A 17872-nucleotide genomic window follows, 5' to 3' on the forward strand; every position below is an offset into this window, starting at 1 on the left:
TGGTTCTCGAGATGTGTTTGTTACCTCAGGTGCTGTATAATTGTCTACAATGAGTGAAAACGGAGCAATTTGTGACGGCTCTTTCAATTTAAGACGTTAAAAACAGACGGAATTTGCATTTGTAATACCAGAGCATCGAAACTACTTGGAACTTTTGTGTATATGAACGGGTCCGCGCCTTTGTACTCTGCTCCCTTCACCGCTACAAACCAACCAACCAACGTGTCCGTGCGCATCTGAGTCGCAAAGAATGGGGAATAGCGCAGTTTGCTCGTGCATGGGGCGTAGTTAAGTTGGTAGAGCGTTCGCTTGGCATGTGAAAGGTTCTGGGTTCAAGCTGCGGCGCCTCCATTTTTTGTGGTCAGTGCATGGTAAGTGTTGGTCGCGGCGAACCTAAAGGCACGCAAGATGTTGCAAAGCCAGCGTCACAGACTGATATGATGTATACTGACGTAAGGAGAGCAAGATGTAAGTGTGGGGACCGGCTGTTATGGAGGTGTCATCGAGTGCAGATCTGTCTTAGGTATCGCGGCTTAACCTCATTGAAGTCTAGAGGGTGGACAACACGTTGGTCTTACTCAGAGCGGTGTCCGAATTCTATTTTCGACGTTATACGTGCCACTTACATTTTGGCCAACTACGATTCGATACAGAATGCACGAAACCTGAAAGACACCCTAACAGATACATAGAGAGTAGTGTTTGTCTGCTGAATAATGGGAGTGCAAGGGTCTGTGTCGTCTATATGGCTGTATGTAGCACTATTAGTCTTCGGGGGGGCGGGCGTAGCTCAGATGGTAGAACGCTCGCTTAGTATGCAAGAGGTGCTGGGATCAATACCCAGTGCCTCCAGAATTTTTAACACACCTACATGCGCACCTTGATATGCAAGTGGAATACTTCACAGCCAGCAGATGTGTCTAGGAAGATACAAGCTTGCGCCGAGTTCACGTAAATCCCACTGCACATTCCTATTCTTTGCGTGCAGTCAGCTGCTACTGGTGTTGTTAGTTGTGACTGCTGATAACAGATGCCGTAGCAATCAATTCATGGAGTGAGTTGTATGTTTTGCGATAGTCTGTCTCTGACAAGCAAGCACAGGTGACATAGGTGGGAACACAGGAAGCTTGCAGACCCTCGCTGCCTGCAGACACCGAGCAGCCACACTAGGAGGGCGGCCTAAGCCGTAGGCGAATTGTGCTCATTCGCTTTGGCGCGACGTCGAACTATAAATAATGCTGTCACTAGCATGAGCGTTGCGTGAGCGTCGTGGAAAGTCGGAAAAGTCGGCTGCGAGGGTGAGTGCCAAGTTTGGGGAGCGTTTCGTAGTATGCGCAGTGCAATGGAGACGCGGAAACTTGTTGTGGCCCAGTGTTTTGCAGTTGGACGACAAGATTGGTACACAGTAGTAAAGAGCGAGGCACTGAGTTGGCATAAATAATGTAGTGCACAATGTGGCTCGAGATGTGTTTGTTACCTCAGGTGCTGTATAATTGTCTACAATGAGTGAAAACGGAGCGATTTGTGACGGCTCTTTCAATTTAAGACGTTAAAAACAGACGGAATTTGCATTTGTAATACCAGAGCATGGAAACTACTTGGAACTTTTGTGTATATGAACGGGTCCGCGCCTTTGTACTCTGCTCCCTTCACCGCTACAAACCAACCAACCAACGTGTCCGTGCGCATCTGAGTCGCAAAGAATGGGGAATAGCGCAGTTTGCTCTTGCATGGGGCGTAGCTAAGTTGGTAGAGCGTTCGCTTGGCATGTGAAAGGTTCTGGGTTCAAGCTGCGGCGCCTCCATTTTTTGTGGTCAGTGCATGGTAAGTGTTGGTCGCGGCGAACCTAAAGGCACGCAAGATGTTGCAAAGCCAGCGTCACAGACTGATATGATGTATACTGACGTAAGGAGAGCAAGATGTAAGTGTGGGGACCGGCTGGTATGGAGGTGTCATCGAGTGCAGATCTGTCTTAGGTATCGCGGCTTAACCTCATTGAAGTCTAGAGGGTGGACAACACGTTGGTCTTACTCAGAGCGGTGTCCGAATTCTATTTTCGACGTTATACGTGCCACTTTCATTTTGGCCAACTACGATTCGATACAGAATGCACGAAACCTGAAAGACACCCTAACGGATACATAGAGAGTAGTGTTTGTCTGCTGAATAATGGGAGTGCAAGGGTCTGTGTCGTCTATATGGCTGTATGTAGCACCATTAGTCTTCGGGGGGGCGGGCGTAGCTCAGATGGTAGAGCGCTCGCTTAGTATGCGAGAGGTGGTGGGATCAATAACCAGTGCCTCCAGAATTTTTAACACACGTACATGCGCACCTTGATATGCAAGTGGAATACTTCACAGCCAGCAGATGTGTCTAGGAAGATACAAGCTTGCGCCGAGTTCACGTAAATCCCACTGCACATTCCTATTCTTTGCGTGCAGTCAGCTGCTACTGGTGTTGTTAGTTGTGACTGCTGATAACAGATGCCGTAGCAATCAATTCATGGAGTGAGTTGTATGTTTTGCGATAGTCTGTCTCTGACAAGCAAGCACAGGTGACATAGGTGCGAACACAGGAAGCTTGCAGACCCTCGCTGCCTGCAGACACCGAGCAGCCACACTAGGAGGGCGGCCTAAGCCGTAGGCGAATTGTGCTCATTCGCTTTGGCGCGACGTCGAACTATAAATAATGCTGTCACTAGCGTGAGCGTTGCGTGAGCGTTGTGGAAAGTCGGAAAAGTCGGCTGCGAGGGTGAGTGCCAAGATTGGGGAGCGTTTCGTAGTATGCGCAGTGCAATGGAGACGCGGAAACTTGTTGTGGCCCAGTGTTTTGCAGTTGGACGACAAGATTGGTACACAGTAGTAAAGAGCGAGGCACTGAGTTGGCATAAATAATGTAGTGCACAATGTGGCTCGAGATGTGTTTGTTACCTCAGGTGCTGTATAATTGTCTACAATGAGTGAAAACGGAGCAATTTGTGACGGCTCTTTCAATTTAAGACGTTAAAAACAGACGGAATTTGCATTTGTAATACCAGAGCATCGAAACTACTTGGAACTTTTGTGTATATGAACGGGTCCGCGCCTTTGTACTCTGCTCCCTTCACCGCTACAAACCAACCAACCAACGTGTCCGTGCGCATCTGAGTCGCAAAGAATGGGGAATAGCGCAGTTTGCTCGTGCATGGGGCGTAGCTAAGTTGGTAGAGCGTTCGCTTGGCATGTGAAAGGTCCAGGGTTCAAGCTGCGGCGCCTCCATTTTTTGTGGTCAGTGCATGGTAAGTGTTGGTCGCGGCGAACCTAAAGTCACGCAAGATGTTGCAAAGCCAGCGTCACAGACTGATATGATGTATACCGACGTAAGGAGAGCAAGATGTAAGTGTGGGGACCGGCTGTTATCGAGGTGTCATCGAGTGCAGATCTGTCTTAGGTATCGCGGCTTAACCTCATTGAAGTCTAGAGGGTGGACAACACGTTGGTCTTACTCAGAGCGGTGTCCGAATTCTATTTTCACGTTATACGTGCCACTTTCATTTTGGCAACTACGATTCGATACAGAATGCACGAAACCTGAAAGACACCCTAACAGATACATAGAGAGTAGTGTTTGTCTGCTGAATAATGGGAGTGCAAGGGTCTGTGTCGTCTATATGGCTGTATGTAGCACCATTAGTCTTCGGGGGGGCGGGCGTAGCTCAGATGGTAGAGCGCTCGCTTAGTATGCGAGAGGTACTGGGATCAATACCCAGTGCCTGCAGGATTTTTAACACACCTACATGCGCACCTTGATATGCCAGTGGAATACTTCACAGCCAGCAGATGTGTCTAGGAAGATACAAGCTTGCGCCGAGTTCACGTAAATCCCACTGCACATTCCTATTCTTTGCGTGCAGTCAGCTGCTACTGTTGTTGTTAGTTGTGACTGCTGATAACAGATGCCGTAGCAATCAATTCATGGAGTGAGTTGTATGTTTTGCGATAGTCTGTCTCTGACAAGCAAGCACAGGTGACATAGGTGCGAACACAGGAAGCTTGCAGACCCTCGCTGCCTGCAGACACCGAGCAGCCGCACTAGGAGGGCGGCCTAAGCCGTAGGCGAATTGTGCTCATTCGCTTTGGCGCGACGTCGAACTATAAATAATGCTGTCACTAGCGTGAGCGTTGCGTGAGCGTCGTGGAACGTCGGAAAAGTCGGCTGCGAGGGTGAGTGCCAAGTTTGGGGAGCGTTTCGTAGTATGCGCCGTGCAATGGAGACGCGGAAACTTGTTGTGGCCCAGTGTTTTGCAGTTGGACGACAAGATTGGTACACAGTAGTAAAGAGCGAGGCACTGAGTTGGCATAAATAATGTAGTGCACAATGTGGCTCGAGATGTGTTTGTTACCTCAGGTGCTGTATAATTGTCGACAAGGAGTGAAAACGGAGCAATTTGTGACGGCTCTTTCAATTTAAGACGTTAAAAACAGACGGAATTTGCATTTGTAATACCAGAGCATCGAAACTACTTGGAACTTTTGTGTATATGAACGGGTCCGCGCCTTTGTACTCTGCTCCCTTCACCGCTACAAACCAACCAACCAACGTGTCCGTGCGCATCTGAGTCGCAAAGAATGGGGAATAGCGCAGTTTGCTCGTGCATGGGACGTAGCTCAGTTGGTAGAGCGTTCGCTTGGCATGTGAAAGGTTCTGGGTTCAAGCTGCGGCGCCTCCATTTTTTGTGGTCAGTGCATGGTAAGTGTTGGTCGCGGCGAACCTAAAGGCACGCAAGATGTTGCAAAGCCAGCGTCACAGACTGATATGATGTATACTGACGTAAGGAGAGCAAGATGTAAGTGTGGGGACCGGCTGTTATGGAGGTGTCATCGAGTGCAGATCTGTCTTAGGTATCGCGGCTTAACCTCATTGAAGTCTAGAGGGTGGACAACACGTTGGTCTTACTCAGAGCGGTGTCCGAATTCTATTTTCGACGTTATACGTGCCACTTTCATTTTGGCCAACTACGATTCGATACAGAATGCACGAAACCTGAAAGACACCCTAACGGATACATAGAGAGTAGTGTTTGTCTGCTGAATAATGGGAGTGCAAGGGTCTGTGTCGTCTATATGGCTGTATGTAGCACCATTAGTCTTCGGGGGGGCGGGCGTAGCTCAGATGGTAGAGCGCTCGCTTAGTATGCGAGAGGTGCTGGGATCAATAACCAGTGCATCCAGAATTTTTAACACACCTACATGCGCACCTTGATATGCAAGTGGAATACTTCACAGCCAGCAGATGTGTCTAGGAAGATACAAGCTTGCGCCGAGTTCACGTAAATCCCACTGCACATTCCTATTCTTTGCGTGCAGTCAGCTGCTACTGGTGTTGTTAGTTGTGACTGCTGATAACAGATGCCGTAGCAATCAATTCATGGAGTGAGTTGTATGTTTTGCGATAGTCTGTCTCTGACAAGCAAGCACAGGTGACATAGGTGCGAACACAGGAAGCTTGCAGACCCTCGCTGCCTGCAGACACCGAGCAGCCACACTAGGAGGGCGGCCTAAGCCGTAGGCGAATTGTGCTCATTCGCTTTGGCGCGACGTCGAACTATAAATAATGCTGTCACTAGCGTGAGCGTTGCGTGAGCGTTGTGGAAAGTCGGAAAAGTCGGCTGCGAGGGTGAGTGCCAAGTTTGGGGAGCGTTTCGTAGTATGCGCAGTGCAATGGAGACGCGGAAACTTGTTGTGGCCCAGTGTTTTGCAGTTGGACGACAAGATTGGTACACAGTAGTAAAGAGCGAGGCACTGAGTTGGCATAAATAATGTAGTGCACAATGTGGCTCGAGATGTGTTTGTTACCTCAGGTGCTGTATAATTGTCGACAATGAGTGAAAACGGAGCAATTTGTGACGGCTCTTTCAATTTAAGACGTTAAAAACAGACGGAATTTGCATTTGTAATACCAGAGCATCGAAACTACTTGGAACTTTTGTGTATATGAACGGGTCCGCGCCTTTGTACTCTGCTCCCTTCACCGCTACAAACCAACCAACCAACGTGTCCGTGCGCATCTGAGTCGCAAAGAATGGGGAATAGCGCAGTTTGCTCGTGCATGGGCTGTAGCTAAGTTGGTAGAGCGTTCGCTTGGCATGTGAAAGGTCCAGCATTCAAGCTGCGGCGCCTCCATTTTTTGTGGTCAGTGCATGGTAAGTGTTGGTCGCGGCGAACCTAAAGGCACGCAAGATGTTGCAAAGCCAGCGTCACAGACTGATATGATGTATACTGACGTAAGGAGAGCAAGATGTAAGTGTGGGGACCGGCTGTTATCGAGGTGTCATCGAGTGCAGATCTGTCTTAGGTATCGCGGCTTAACCTCATTGAAGTCTAGAGGGTGGACAACACGTTGGTCTTACTCAGAGCGGTGTCCGAATTCTATTTTCGACGTTATACGTGCCACTTTCATTTTGGCAACTACGATTCGATACAGAATGCACGAAACCTGAAAGACACCCTAACGGATACATAGAGAGTAGTGTTTGTCTGCTGAATAATGGGAGTGCAAGGGTCTGTGTCGTCTATATGGCTGTATGTAGCACCATTAGTCTTCGGGGGGGGGGGGGGGGGGGGCTGGTCGGGGCGGGCTCAGATGGTAGAGCGCTCACTTAGTATGCGAGAGGTACTGGGATCAATACCCAGTGCCTGCAGGATTTTTAACACACCTACATGCGCACCTTGATATGCAAGTGGAATACTTCACAGGCAGCAGATGTGTCTTGGAAGATACAAGCTTGCGCCGAGTTCACGTAAATCCCACTGCACATTCCTATTCTTTGCGTGCAGTCAGCTGCTACTGGTGTTGTTAGTTGTTACTGCTGATAACAGATGCCGTAGCAATCAATTCATGGAGTGAGTTGTATGTTTTGCGATAGTCTGTCTCTGACAAGCAAGCACAGGTGACATAGGTGCGAACACAGGAAGCTTGCAGACCCTCGCTGCCTGCAGACACCGAGCAGCCACACTAGGAGGGCGGCCTAAGCCGTAGGCGAATTGTGCTCATTCGCTTTGGCGCGACGTCGAACTATAAATAATGCTGTCACTAGCGTGAGCGTTGCGTGAGCGTCGTGGAAAGTCGGAAAAGTCGGCTGCGAGGGTGAGTGCCTAGTTTGGGGAGCGTTTCGTAGTATGCGCAGTGCAATGGAGACGTGGAAACTTGTTGTGGCCCAGTGTTTTGCAGTTGGACGACAAGATTGATACACAGTAGTAAAGAGCGAGGCACTGAGTTGGCATAAATAATGTAGTGCACAATGGTTCTCGAGATGTGTTTGTTACCTTAGGTGCTGTATAATTGTCTACAATGAGTGAAAACGGAGCAATTTGTGACGGCTCTTTCAATTTAAGACGTTAAAAACAGACGGAATTTGCATTTGTAATACCAGAGCATCGAAACTACTTGGATCTTTTGTGTATATGAACGGGTCCGCGCCTTTGTACTCTGCTCCCTTCACCGCTACAAACCAACCAACCAACGTGTCCGTGCGCATCTGAGTCGCAAAGAATGGGGAATAGCGCAGTTTGCTCGTGCATGGGGCGTAGCTCAGTTGGTAGAGCGTTCGCTTGGCATGTGAAAGGTCCAGGGTTCAAGCCGCGGCGCCTCCATTTTTTGTGGTCAGTGCATGGTAAGTGTTGGTCGCGGCGAACCTAAAGGCACGCAAGATGTTGCAAAGCCAGCGTCACAGACTGATATGATGTATACTGACGTAAGGAGAGCAAGATGTAAGTGTGGGGACCGGCTGTTATCGAGGTGTCATCGAGTGCAGATCTGTCTTAGGTATCGCGGCTTAACCTCATTGAAGTCTAGAGGGTGGACAACACGTTGGTCTTACTCAGAGCGGTGTCCGAATTCTATTTTCGACGTTATACGTGCCACTTTCATTTTGGCAACTACGATTCGATACAGAATGCACGAAACCTGAAAGACACCCTAACGGATACATAGAGAGTAGTGTTTGTCTGCTGAATAATGGGAGTGCAAGGGTCTGTGTCGTCTATATGGCTGTATGTAGCACCATTAGTCTTCGGGGGGGCGGGCGTAGCTCAGATGGTAGAGCGCTTGCTTAGCATGCGAGAGGTACTGGGATCAATACCCAGTGCCTGCAGGATTTTTAACACACCTACATGCGCACCTTGATATGCAAGTGGAATACTTCACAGCCAGCAGATGTGTCTAGGAAGATACAAGCTTGCGCCGAGTTCACGTAAATCCCACTGCACATTTCTATTCTTTGCGTGCAGTCAGCTGCTACTGGTGTTGCTAGTTGTGACTGCTGATAACAGATGCCGTAGCAATCAATTCATGGAGTGAGTTGTATGTTTTGCGATAGTCTGTCTCTGACAAGCAAGCACAGGTGACATAGGTGCGAACACAGGAAGCTTGCAGACCCTCGCTGCCTGCAGACACCGAGCAGCCACACTAGGAGGGCGGCCTAAGCCGTAGGCGAAATGTACTCATTCGCTTTGGCGCGACGTCGAACTATAAATAATGCTGTCACTAGCGTGAGCGTTGCGTGAGCGTCGTGGAAAGTCGGAAAAGTCGGCTGCGAGGGTGAGTGCCAAATTTGGGGAGCGTTTCGTAGTATGCGCAGTGCAATGGAGACGCGGAAACTTGTTGTGGCCTAGTGTTTTGCAGTTGGACGACAAGATTGGTACACAGTAGTAAAGAGCGAGGCACTGAGTTGGCATAAATAATGTAGTGCACAATGGTTCTCGAGATGTGTTTGTTACCTCAGGTGCTGTATAATTGTCTACAATGAGTGAAAACGGAGCAATTTGTGACGGCTCTTTCAATTTAAGACGTTAAAAACAGACGGAATTTGCATTTGTAATACCAGAGCATCGAAACTACTTGGAACTTTTGTGTATATGAACGGGTCCGCGCCTTTGTACTCTGCTCCCTTCACCGCTACAAACCAACCAACCATCGTGTCCGTGCGCATCTGAGTCGCAAAGAATGGGGAATAGCGCAGTTTGCTCGTGCATGGGGCGTAGCTCAGTTGGTAGAGCGTTCGCTTGGCATGTGAAAGGTCCAGGGTTCAAGCCGCGGCGCGTCCATTTTTTGTGGTCAGTGCATGGTAAGTGTTGGTCGCGGCGAACCTAAAGGCACGCAAGATGTTGCAAAGCCAGCGTCACAGACTGATATGATGTATACTGACGTAAGGAGAGCAAGATGTAAGTGTGGGGACCGGCTGTTATGGAGGTGTCATCGAGTGCAGATCTGTCTTAGGTATCGCGGCTTAACCTCATTGAAGTCTAGAGGGTGGACAACACGTTGGTCTTACTCAGAGCGGTGTCCGAATTCTATTTTCGACGTTATACGTGCCACTTTCATTTTGGCAACTACGATTCGATACAGAATGCACGAAACCTGAAAGACACCCTAACGGATACATAGAGAGTAGTGTTTGTCTGCTGAATAATGGGAGTGCAAGGGTCTGTGTCGTCTATATGGCTGTATGTAGCACCATTAGTCTTCGGGGGGGCGGGGCGGGGCGGGCTCAGATGGTAGAGCGCTCACTTAGTATGCGAGAGGTACTGGGATCAATACCCAGTGCCTGCAGGATTTTTAACACACCTACATGCGCACCTTGATATGCAAGTGGAATACTTCACAGCCAGCAGATGTGTCTAGGAAGATACAAGCTTGCGCCGAGTTCACGTAAATCCCACTGCACATTCCTATTCTTTGCGTGCAGTCAGCTGCTACTGGTGTTGTTAGTTGTTACTGCTGATAACAGATGCCGTAGCAATCAATTCATGGAGTGAGTTGTATGTTTTGCGATAGTCTGTCTCTGACAAGCAAGCACAGGTGACATAGGTGCGAACACAGGAAGCTTGCAGACCCTCGCTGCCTGCAGACACCGAGCAGCCACACTAGGAGGGCGGCCTAAGCCGTAGGCGAATTGTGCTCATTCGCATTGGCGCGACGTCGAACTATAAATAATGCTGTCACTAGCGTGAGCGTCGTGGAAAGTCGGAAAAGTCGGCTGCGAGGGTGAGTGCCTAGTTTGGGGAGCGTTTCGTAGTATGCGCAGTGCAATGGAGACGTGGAAACTTGTTGTGGCCCAGTGTTTTGCAGTTGGACGACAAGATTGATACACAGTAGTAAAGAGCGAGGCACTGAGTTGGCATAAATAATGTAGTGCACAATGGTTCTCGAGATGTGTTTGTTACCTCAGGTGCTGTATAATTGTCTACAATGAGTGAAAACGGAGCAATTTGTGACGGCTCTTTCAATTTAAGACGTTAAAAACAGACGGAATTTGCATTTGTAATACCAGAGCATCGAAACTACTTGGAACTTTTGTGTATATGAACGGGTCCGCGCCTTTGTACTCTGCTCCCTTCACCGCTACAAACCAACCAACCAACGTGTCCGTGCGCATCTGAGTCGCAAAGAATGGGGAATAGCGCAGTTTGCTCGTGCATGGGGCGTAGCTCAGTTGGTAGAGCGTTCGCTTGGCATGTGAAAGGTCCAGGGTTCAAGCCGCGGCGCCCCAATTTTTTGTGGTCAGTGCATGGTAAGTGTTGGTCGCGGCGAACCTAAAGGCACGCAAGATGTTGCAAAGCCAGCGTCACAGACTGATATGATGTATACTGACGTAAGGAGAGCAAGATGTAAGTGTGGGGACCGGCTGTTATCGAGGTGTCATCGAGTGCAGATCTGTCTTAGGTATCGCGGCTTAACCTCATTGAAGTCTAGAGGGTGGACAACACGTTGGTCTTACTCAGAGCGGTGTCCGAATTCTATTTTCGACGTTATACGTGCCACTTTCATTTTGGCAACTACGATTCGATACAGAATGCACGAAACCTGAAAGACACCCTAACGGATACATAGAGAGTAGTGTTTGTCTGCTGAATAATGGGAGTGCAAGGGTCTGTGTCGTCTATATGGCTGTATGTAGCACCAATAGTCTTCGGGGGGCGGGGCGGGCTCAGATGGTAGAGCGCTCGCTTAGTATGCGAGAGCTACTGGGATCAATACCCAGTGCCTGCAGGATTTTTAACACACCTACATGCGCACCTTGATATGCAAGTGGAATACTTCACAGCCAGCAGATGTGTCTAGGAAGATACAAGCTTGCGCCGAGTTCACGTAAATCCCACTGCACATTCCTATTCTTTGCGTGCAGTCAGCTGCTACTGGTGTTGTTAGTTGTGACTGCTGATAACAGATGCCGTAGCAATCAATTCATGGAGTGAGTTGTATGTTTTGCGATAGTCTGTCTCTGACAAGCAAGCACAGGTGACATAGGTGCGAACACAGGAAGCTTGCAGACCCTCGCTGCCTGCAGACACCGAGCAGCCACACTAGGAGGGCGGCCTAAGCCGTAGGCGAATTGTGCTCATTCGCTTTGGCGCGACGTCGAACTGTAAATAATGCTGTCACTAGCGTGAGCGTTGCGTGAGCGTCGTGGAAAGTCGGAAAAGTCTGCTGCGAGGGTGAGTGCCAAGTTTGGGGAGCGTTTCGTAGTATGCGCAGTGCAATGGAGACGCGGAAACTTGTTGTGGCCCAGTGTTTTGCAGTTGGACGACAAGATTGGTACACAGTAGTAAAGAGCGAGGCACTGAGTTGGCATAAATAATGTAGTGCACAATGGTTCTCGAGATGTGTTTGTTACCTCAGGTGCTGTATAATTGTCTACAATGAGTGAAAACGGAGCAATTTGTGACGGCTCTTTCAATTTAAGACGTTAAAAACAGACGGAATTTGCATTTGTAATACCAGAGCATCGAAACTACTTGGAACTTTTGTGTATATGAACGGGTCCGCGCCTTTGTACTCTGCTCCCTTCACCGCTACAAACCAACCAACCAACGTGTCCGTGCGCATCTGAGTCGCAAAGAATGGGGAATAGCGCAGTTTGCTCGTGCATGGGGCGTAGCTAAGTTGGTAGAGCGTTCGCTTGGCATGTGAAAGGTTCTGGGTTCAAGCTGCGGCGCCTCCATTTTTTGTGGTCAGTGCATGGTAAGTGTTGGTCGCGGCGAACCTAAAGGCACGCAAGATGTTGCAAAGCCAGCGTCACAGACTGATATGATGTATACTGACGTAAGGAGAGCAAGATGTAAGTGTGGGGACCGGCTGTTATGGAGGTGTCATCGAGTGCAGATCTGTCTTAGGTATCGCGGCTTAACCTCATTGAAGTCTAGAGGGTGGACAACACGTTGGTCTTACTCAGAGCGGTGTCCGAATTCTATTTTCGACGTTATACGTGCCACTTACATTTTGGCCAACTACGATTCGATACAGAATGCACGAAACCTGAAAGCCCCCCTTACGGATACATAGAGAGTAGTGTTTGTCTGCTGAATAATGGGAGTGCAAGGGTCTGTGTCGTCTATATGGCTGTATGTAGCACTATTAGTCTTCGGGGGGGCGGGCGTAGCTCAGATGGTAGAGCGCTCGCTTAGTATGCAAGAGGTGCTGGGATCAATACCCAGTGCCTCCAGAATTTTTAACACACCTACATGCGCACCTTGATATGCAAGTGGAATACTTCACAGCCAGCAGATGTGTCTAGGAAGATACAAGCTTGCGCCGAGTTCACGTAAATCCCACTGCACATTCCTATTCTTTGCGTGCAGTCAGCTGCTACTGGTGTTGTTAGTTGTGACTGCTGATAACAGATGCCGTAGCAATCAATTCATGGAGTGAGTTGTATGTTTTGCGATAGTCTGTCTCTGACAAGCAAGCACAGGTGACATAGGTGCGAACACAGGAAGCTTGCAGACCCTCGCTGCCTGCAGACACCGAGCAGCCACACTAGGAGGGCGGCCTAAGCCGTAGGCGAATTGTGCTCATTCGCTTTGGCGCGACGTCGAACTATAAATAATGCTGTCACTAGCGTGAGCGTTGCGTGAGCGTCGTGGAAAGTCGGAAAAGTCGGCTGCGAGGGTGAGTGCCAAGTTTGGGGAGCGTTTCGTAGTATGCGCAGTGCAATGGAGACGCGGAAACTTGTTGTGGCCCAGTGTTTTGCAGTTGGACGACAAGATTGGTACACAGTAGTAAAGAGCGAGGCACTGAGTTGGCATAAATAATGTAGTGCACAATGTGGCTCGAGATGTGTTTGTTACCTCAGGTGCTGTATAATTGTCTACAATGAGTGAAAACGGAGCGATTTGTGACGGCTCTTTCAATTTAAGACGTTAAAAACAGACGGAATTTGCATTTGTAATACCAGAGCATCGAAACTACTTGGAACTTTTGTGTATATGAACGGGTCCGCGCCTTTGTACTCTGCTCCCTTCACCGCTACAAACCAACCAACCAACGTGTCCGTGCGCATCTGAGTCGCAAAGAATGGGGAATAGCGCAGTTTGCTCTTGCATGGGGCGTAGCTAAGTTGGTAGAGCGTTCGCTTGGCATGTGAAAGGTTCTGGGTTCAAGCTGCGGCGCCTCCATTTTTTGTGGTCAGTGCATGGTAAGTGTTGGTCGCGGCGAACCTAAAGGCACGCAAGATGTTGCAAAGCCAGCGTCACAGACTGATATGATGTATACTGACGTAAGGAGAGCAAGATGTAAGTGTGGGGACCGGCTGTTATGGAGGTGTCATCGAGTGCAGATCTGTCTTAGGTATCGCGGCTTAACCTCATTGAAGTCTAGAGGGTGGACAACACGTTGGTCTTACTCAGAGCGGTGTCCGAATTCTATTTTCGACGTTATACGTGCCACTTTCATTTTGGCCAACTACGATTCGATACAGAATGCACGAAACCTGAAAGACACCCTAACGGATACATAGAGAGTAGTGTTTGTCTGCTGAATAATGGGAGTGCAAGGGTCTGTGTCGTCTATATGGCTGTATGTAGCACCATTAGTCTTCAGGGAGGGCGGGCGTAGCTCAGATGGTATAGCGCTCGCTTAGTATGCGAGAGGTGCTGGGATCAATAACCAGTGCCTCCAGAATTTTTAACACACGTACATGCGCACCTTGATATGCAAGTGGAATACTTCACAGCCAGCAGATGTCTCTAGGAAGATACAAGCTTGCGCCGAGTTCACGTAAATCCCACTGCACATTCCTATTCTTTGCGTGCAGTCAGCTGCTACTGGTGTTGTTAGTTGTGACTGCTGATAACAGATGCCGTAGCAATCAATTCATGGAGTGAGTTGTATGTTTTGCGATAGTCTGTCTCTGACAAGCAAGCACAGGTGACATAGGTGCGAACACAGGAAGCTTGCAGACCCTCGCTGCCTGCAGACACCGAGCAGCCACACTAGGAGGGCGGCCTAAGCCGTAGGCGAATTGTGCTCATTCGCTTTGGCGCGACGTCGAACTATAAATAATGCTGTCACTAGCGTGAGCGTTGTGGAAAGTCGGAAAAGTCGGCTGCGAGGGTGAGTGCCAAGATTGGGGAGCGTTTCGTAGTATGCGCAGTGCAATGGAGACGCGGAAACTTGTTGTGGCCCAGTGTTTTGCAGTTGGACGACAAGATTGGTACACAGTAGTAAAGAGCGAGGCACTGAGTTGGCATAAATAATGTAGTGCACAATGTGGCTCGAGATGTGTTTGTTACCTCAGGTGCTGTATAATTGTCTACAATGAGTGAAAACGGAGCAATTTGTGACGGCTCTTTCAATTTAAGACGTTAAAAACAGACGGAATTTGCATTTGTAATACCAGAGCATCGAAACTACTTGGAACTTTTGTGTATATGAACGGGTCCGCGCCTTTGTACTCTGCTCCCTTCACCGCTACAAACCAACCAACCAACGTGTCCGTGCGCATCTGAGTCGCAAAGAATGGGGAATAGCGCAGTTTGCTCGTGCATGGGGCGTAGCTAAGTTGGTAGAGCGTTCGCTTGGCATGTGAAAGGTCCAGGGTTCAAGCTGCGGCGCCTCCATTTTTTGTGGTCAATGCATGGTAAGTGTTGGTCGCGGCGAACCTAAAGTCACGCAAGATGTTGCACAGCCAGCGTCACAGACTGATATGATGTATACCGACGTAAGGAGAGCAAGATGTAAGTGTGGGGACCGGCTGTTATCGAGGTGTCATCGAGTGCAGATCTGTCTTAGGTATCGCGGCTTAACCTCATTGAAGTCTAGAGGGTGGACAACACGTTGGTCTTACTCAGAGCGGTGTCCGAATTCTATTTTCACGTTATACGTGCCACTTTCATTTTGGCAACTACGATTCGATACAGAATGCACGAAACCTGAAAGACACCCTAACAGATACATAGAGAGTAGTGTTTGTCTGCTGAATAATGGGAGTGCAAGGGTCTGTGTCGTCTATATGGCTGTATGTAGCACCATTAGTCTTCGGGGGGGCGGGCGTAGCTCAGATGGTAGAGCGCTCGCTTAGTATGCGAGAGGTACTGGGATCAATACCCAGTGCCTGCAGGATTTTTAACACACCTACATGCGCACCTTGATATGCAAGTGGAATACTTCACAGCCAGCAGATGTGTCTAGGAAGATACAAGCTTGCGCCGAGTTCACGTAAATCCCACTGCACATTCCTATTCTTTGCGTGCAGTCAGCTGCTACTGGTGTTGTTAGTTGTGACTGCTGATAACAGATGCCGTAGCAATCAATTCATGGAGTGAGTTGTATGTTTTGCGATAGTCTGTCTCTGACAAGCAAGCACAGGTGACATAGGTGCGAACACAGGAAGCTTGCAGACCCTCGCTGCCTGCAGACACCGAGCAGCCACACTAGGAGGGCGGCCTAAGCCGTAGGCGAATTGTGCTCATTCGCTTTGGCGCGACGTCGAACTATAAATAATGCTGTCACTAGCGTGAGCGTTGCGTGAGCGTCGTGGAAAGTCGGAAAAGTCGGCTGCGAGGGTGAGTGCCAAGTTTGGGGAGCGTTTCGTAGTATGCGCCGTGCAATGGAGACGCGGAAACTTGTTGTGGCCCAGTGTTTTGCAGTTGGACGACAAGATTGGTACACAGTAGTAAAGAGCGAGGCACTGAGTTGGCATAAATAATGTAGTGCACAATGTGGCTCGAGATGTGTTTGTTACCTCAGGTGCTGTATAATTGTCGACAAGGAGTGAAAACGGAGCAATTTGTGACGGCTCTTTCAATTTAAGACGTTAAAAACAGACGGAATTTGCATTTGTAATACCAGAGCATCGAAACTACTTGGAACTTTTGTGTATATGAACGGGTCCGCGCCTTTGTACTCTGCTCCCTTCACCGCTACAAACCAACCAACCAACGTGTCCGTGCGCATCTGAGTCGCAAAGAATGGGGAATAGCGCAGTTTGCTCGTGCATGGGACGTAGCTCAGTTGGTAGAGCGTTCGCTTGGCATGTGAAAGGTTCTGGGTTCAAGCTGCGGCGCCTCCATTTTTTGTGGTCAGTGCATGGTAAGTGTTGGTCGCGGCGAACCTAAAGGCACGCAAGATGTTGCAAAGCCAGCGTCACAGACTGATATGATGTATACTGACGTAAGGAGAGCAAGATGTAAGTGTGGGGACCGGCTGTTATGGAGGTGTCATCGAGTGCAGATCTGTCTTAGGTATCGCGGCTTAACCTCATTGAAGTCTAGAGGGTGGACAACACGTTGGTCTTACTCAGAGCGGTGTCCGAATTCTATTTTCGACGTTATACGTGCCACTTTCATTTTGGCCAACTACGATTCGATACAGAATGCACGAAACCTGAAAGACACCCTAACGGATACATAGAGAGTAGTGTTTGTCTGCTGAATAATGGGAGTGCAAGGGTCTGTGTCGTCTATATGGCTGTATGTAGCACCATTAGTCTTCGGGGGGGCGGGCGTAGCTCAGATGGTAGAGCGCTCGCTTAGTATGCGAGAGGTGCTGGGATCAATAACCAGTGCCTCCATAATTTTTAACACACGTACATGCGCACCTTGATATGCAAGTGGAATACTTCACAGCCAGCAGATGTGTCTAGGAAGATACAAGCTTGCGCCGAGTTCACGTAAATCCCACTGCACATTCCTATTCTTTGCGTGCAGTCAGCTGCTACTGGTGTTGTTAGTTGTGACTGCTGATAACAGATGCCGTAGCAATCAATTCATGGAGTGAGTTGTATGTTTTGCGATAGTCTGTCTCTGACAAGCAAGCACAGGTGACATAGGTGCGAACACAGGAAGCTTGCAGACCCTCGCTGCCTGCAGACACCGAGCAGCCACACTAGGAGGGCGGCCTAAGCCGTAGGCGAATTGTGCTCATTCGCTTTGGCGCGACGTCGAACTATAAATAATGCTGTCACTAGCGTGAGCGTTGTGGAAAGTCGGAAAAGTCGGCTGCGAGGGTGAGTGCCAAGTTTGGGGAGCGTTTCGTAGTATGCGCAGTGCAATGGAGACGCGGAAACTTGTTGTGGCCCAGTGTTTTGCAGTTGGACGACAAGATTGGTACACAGTAGTAAAGAGCGAGGCACTGAGTTGGCATAAATAATGTAGTGCACAATGTGGCTCGAGATGTGTTTGTTACCTCAGGTGCTGTATAATTGTCTACAATGAGTGAAAACGGAGCAATTTGTGACGGCTCTTTCAATTTAAGACGTTAAAAACAGACGGAATTTGCATTTGTAATACCAGAGCATCGAAACTACTTGGAACATTTGTGTATATGAAGGGGTCCGCGCCTTTGTACTCTGCTCCCTTCACCGCTACAAACCAACCAACCAACGTGTCCGTGCGCATCTGAGTCGCAAAGAATGGGGAATAGCGCAGTTTGCTCGTGCATGGGGCGTAGCTAAGTTGGTAGAGCGTTCGCTTGGCATGTGAAAGGTCCAGGGTTCAAGCTGCGGCGCCTCCATTTTTTGTGGTCAGTGCATGGTAAGTGTTGGTCGCGGCGAACCTAAAGGCACGCAAGATGTTGCAAAGCCAGCGTCACAGACTGATATGATGTATACTGACGT

General features: G+C 49.0%; 4 non-coding genes across 4 annotated transcripts; all 4 read left to right on the forward strand.

Annotated features, from left to right (window-relative positions):
- The first annotated feature begins 3683 nt into the window (after positions 1-3683).
- Trnat-agu (transfer RNA threonine (anticodon AGU)) lies at positions 3684-3756 on the forward strand. Its single transcript has one exon. It is a non-coding gene; the product is annotated as a tRNA-Thr (tRNA).
- A 4302-nt stretch (positions 3757-8058) lies between these two features.
- Positions 8059-8131, forward strand: Trnaa-agc (transfer RNA alanine (anticodon AGC)). The gene has a single exon. It is a non-coding gene; the product is annotated as a tRNA-Ala (tRNA).
- Positions 8132-10456: 2325 nt separating this feature from the next.
- Positions 10457-10529, forward strand: Trnaa-ggc (transfer RNA alanine (anticodon GGC)). Its single transcript has one exon. It is a non-coding gene; the product is annotated as a tRNA-Ala (tRNA).
- Positions 10530-15302: 4773 nt separating this feature from the next.
- On the forward strand, positions 15303-15375 carry Trnat-agu (transfer RNA threonine (anticodon AGU)). The gene has a single exon. It is a non-coding gene; the product is annotated as a tRNA-Thr (tRNA).
- The last annotated feature ends 2497 nt before the right edge of the window (positions 15376-17872 follow it).

The sequence above is a fragment of the Schistocerca gregaria genome, chromosome 9, assembly GCF_023897955.1.
Source record: "Schistocerca gregaria isolate iqSchGreg1 chromosome 9, iqSchGreg1.2, whole genome shotgun sequence".
NCBI classification, from domain to species: domain Eukaryota; kingdom Metazoa; phylum Arthropoda; class Insecta; order Orthoptera; family Acrididae; genus Schistocerca; species Schistocerca gregaria.